Source organism: Mastomys coucha, unplaced genomic scaffold (genome assembly GCF_008632895.1).
Source record: "Mastomys coucha isolate ucsf_1 unplaced genomic scaffold, UCSF_Mcou_1 pScaffold7, whole genome shotgun sequence".
In the NCBI taxonomy this organism is placed as follows: Eukaryota; Metazoa; Chordata; class Mammalia; order Rodentia; family Muridae; genus Mastomys; species Mastomys coucha.
In genome coordinates, this window is record NW_022196913.1 from 56,132,403 (window position 1) to 56,136,685 (window position 4,283).

At 51.6% G+C, this 4,283-nt stretch overlaps 1 protein-coding gene across 3 annotated transcripts in view; it reads right to left on the reverse strand.

Moving 5' to 3' along the window:
* Sema4d (semaphorin 4D) overlaps positions 1 to 4,283 on the reverse strand; it is a 108,545-nt gene that overhangs the window by 13,989 nt on the left and 90,273 nt on the right. The window lies entirely within an intron of this gene.

A 4,283-nucleotide genomic window follows, 5' to 3' on the forward strand; every position in this document is an offset into this window, starting at 1 on the left:
AGAGCTTGAGGCCTCTCCCCGACTCTGCCCCCAGAGCTTGCGGGCCTCTCCCCGACTCTGCCCCCAGACACCTGATCATGCAGGTAATCGAGACTGCACCTGGTGGTCTTAAGAGACAATGATGTAGCCACCAACAGCTTCCTAGGACTGTGAACTGAAACGGCCTCAGAACAAGGAAGCTGGGCTCCGGACTCTGGGGGCCCAAAAAACACTGCTCAAGGATGAGTCCGATGCTCTCGGACAGCGCTGTTTGCATTGAGGAGGGATTAGTGAATTGAAGCAGCAGGCAGCCTAGGCACAGGAAATGTTCATGCCATGTGATCTTTAACAGACCCACCCCCTGAAAGACCAGAACCAGAAAGATCCCCAAGAGCTGAGAATGCTCTTAAAGGTCATGGATATGGGAAACCGCTTTCTGGTGTGCCCCTGCCCTCTTTGAGGAAGGGAGGTACCAGGGACTCCATTTTCTCTGGCCCCACCCACCTGGTCACCCACAGGGGCCTCCATTAGTGCTCAACAGGAAGGGGGAGAGAGGGTCCCTAAAAGTCTCTGTGAGTCCAGAGCCTGAAGCTGCCCAGACCCTTGGAGGCCCCAGAGAAGCAGCAGCTTCTACATCCTATCCCACTATCCCAATTCCTCAGCCTTTTTAGGGGACCCCAAATTCATACCCCAAATGAGGGGACCCAAAAATGTACAAGTACTTGAATTGGAACCTCGCTTGGTAAAAGCAATTGGCTTATGCTGCTAGTACAGCACCTGAAGTGGGCATCTTAAGTTTATAAGGTTTGTGCGCACATGGTGTTGTGGCACTTTTATGGTGTGGGTAATTTGTAGCGTCGATGACTTGTGGTGTTTTTGGCATAGGTGAGATGTGGTGGGATGGCTGTGTGCTATGTGGTTGGTGTGATGTGTGCAGTGTTTAGAGACTGAGTACGTAGTGTGTACATGTATGTGTAGCATAGTATGTGGTGTGGAGTGTGTGTGTGATGTGGTATACAGAAGAAGCATGTATAGTGTGATGCAGTATATGTGGTGCATGGTGTGGCGTAGTGTATGTGGGATGTGGCAAGATGCGGTATGTGTGGCGTGTGGTGCTGGGGAGTTATATGTGATGTATGGTATACGTGTTGTGTGTACAGTGGGTAGTTGTATGTGTGGTGTTAGCAGAGTATGTGTAGGTGTAGTGGAGAGTATGCAGTGAGGGTTATGTGTGGTGCCTGGTATATGTGGTGTGCATGGCATATGTGGAGTGTATGTGGTGTATGAGATGTGTTGTGTGGGGCATGGCATATGTGGGGTGTGGGGATGAGTACTGTGGTATGTGAGGTACATATGCCAACCCATGGCAGCTGGCAGAAGGACAGAATAATCCACATGAACCTACCAGTGATGTCAGGACACCTGGGAAGGTCAGACAGTGCAGTGGCTCCAGTCCCCCACGCACCTGGCTGGGTACGCCAGGACCTCAGCGCTGGGCTGCAGACCCAGGCACAAAGACTTGCGAAAGGCAGTGCCCGATCCTGCTGCCATTCCTGGCACTAAAAGGGAGTTCCTGCAATCTCTAGGCTGTAGGCAGCCTGACCTTCCCTCCAGCCATGCTGGGGGCAGCTCCTGTGTCTCCTGAGGCTACCTGCCCTGGTCCTCTCACTTAGGTATGCAGAACAGGGTATAACAGGAGTAGGCAGACTAGTCCAGAGTACAAGCCTTGCTGTCTATCTGACCTCTGATCAACTCTCAGGGCGTGGGGGAAGGCTCCCCCAAGATAGCTCAGAGTCACCAACAGAGCCAGAGTGGGCACCAGGACACACGCCAAGGAGCTGAAGAATCCCTGTTCACCTTCTATTTAAGTCTCGTGTTCTAAAAACAGCTTGCTAGGCCTTTAATCAGCCAGCCCCAAGCCACTTACAGCAATCATAAAAATATCTGTTTTCGGAGAAACCCAGGTCAAGGCTCCCAACTTGCCCTGCCCTGCCCTGGGCATGTAGTTGGGCTAGGAGAGCCAACTGCAGTTTCACCTGGGACAGCTGCCTTTGCCTCCTCAGCAGACCTCAGAGACAGACCTCAAACATACGCTGTTTTTTGTAGAAAACTTCTTGCAGGGCGGTTAGTTCAAAGCCACACGGCCTGTTTCAGATAAGATTGTCTGGCCCCTGCAGGTTCACACCACCAAAGCCCACTGGGCCAGAGCCAGCAAGGCACATCATTCACCAAGCCTGCTGTGCCTTTCCCTAAGCTGCCTTGTCTCTGGGGAGGACAGGACAGAAAAGGCAGGCCCAGATGTGGTCAAATGTAGAAAAAAATGACAGAAGAAAAGGCGGCAAGGCAGAGGATTTGGTCCCACGTCTCCTCAAGACACAGACACATTACGTGTGTGTGTGTGTGTGTGTGTGTGTGTGTGTGTGTGTGTGTGTGTGCTTGTGTGTGTGCGCGCACGTGCACTTGTATGTAGATGCATGCAAAGGCCTGAGGCTATCAAGAATCAGAGACAGGGTCTGTCAATCAAACCCAGAGCACCGCTAAATGGCTAGTCTTGCCAGGCAGCATGCTCTGGGGATCCAATCTCCACTTTCTACAGTTGGAATTACAGGTGGGTCACCAAGCCTACCCAGCACTTAGGTTGGGGTTTGGGGATGAGGACCCCAGTCCTGACATTGCCACAGCAATCACTGAACCCCAGCCCGTGCTTGATCCACTCTGAAGGGCTGGGAAAGGAATTTACTCTTCCCACTTCAGTTTCCACTCACACTCTGCACATTTCTGGTCTCCCTCAGTCACCAGCCAAGGTCCTGCAGTCCCTGGCTTCTAGTATTCCCTTGGGTTACTAAGAAGTCTGAAGAGCACACCTCCCGTCTCTCATGGTACCTACCTCTCAGCAGTGCTAAGATAGGCTGTTGCCTGCAAGGGTAGATGCAGGCCATCTAAGCCCAGCCTGATGCAGGTCATGGAACCCCAGCCTGATGCAGGTCATATAAAGGTCACATAAGCCCAGCCTGATGCAGGTCATCTAAGCCCAGCCTAGAGGCCTGGCAAGAGTGGGTTAGGTTTTATTTTGCTACTGCCATGCTGGTGGCTTCCTGTAGCTGTCTTTGGAGAAGCCAACCTTCCCGTCTCACTCCTAGGCTCCCCATCGCCTTAGCGAACTCCCTGCTTCAAAATCTCCCGTGTTTCTGTGCATTTAACAATGACTTCTTATCTTCTTAAGGCAGGCCCCAGTCGTTCACCCCCCTCCCACACCAGATGGCCCGTGCCTGTGAAAGCCTTGCTAACAGTACCAGGGACCTGAAAACACCCCCTACCACCACCCCAAATGTGATGGCTTGCCCCTTAGAGACGTGGGAGTTTTTTCCATCAGCTGCCTGAGGCGGCTCGGCAGTTGGGAGCACAGGCTTCTTTTGCAGAGAAGCTAAGTTCAGCCCTCAGCATCTACACTAGGTGATGTACAACCATGTGGGACTCTGGCTTCAGGACATCTCTTCTTCTCCTTTATACACTCACACGTGTGTACACATGCACAAAGAAATGATCCACCTTAAAATACCTAACTGAAGACCAAGCAGGTGTCTACATGAAGGCTTGGTCCACAGCATCAAGCACAAGATCAGGACCACCAGGCACAGTGACACACACCAGGAGACCCAGAAACTTGGGGAAGGGTGCTGAAGCTCAAGTATCCAGGGGCAGCAGCCTGGGCAAGCAGAGTAAGACCCCAACTCAAAAAAGGCAATCAACCTCATGTATTCACTGATGACATGCCACGGCACGCAGGTCCACGGCAACCTCTGTCCACCCCCACCCCCAGCCTCCCCGGGGTCTCCAGCTGCCAATAGCATGCTGCACTCACAGCAGACAACACAGGTCTCCGGGAACCTAGAGCTAATTTAACAAAACACACAGCACTTTCAAGTCCTCCATAGCTTCGATAATTAAAAAGCAATTGGAAGATAAACCAGATTTGAAATCAACTCTATCCCTCACCTCTGTACAAAGGCAAAACGCACAGGGAAAGATGGGGGCTCCAGGTATTTCTGGCTAAAGAATGGTTTCAGTGAATGACGATCTTTCAAGAGTCCAGGTCCTTGGGTGGTATTCTCCAGCACAGCGAGAGAGCCTCGCCCTTATGGATTTTATGCCTTATTTATTTATCTATGTTGTGACTGGGACCTTGTTCATGTGAGTTACACATTCTACCACTGGATGTATCCCGATTCGATTCCTATTTTAAAATTCTAAGACAGAGTCTTGCTAAGTTGCCCAGGCTGGTCTTGAATCCCCGCCTCCCCCCG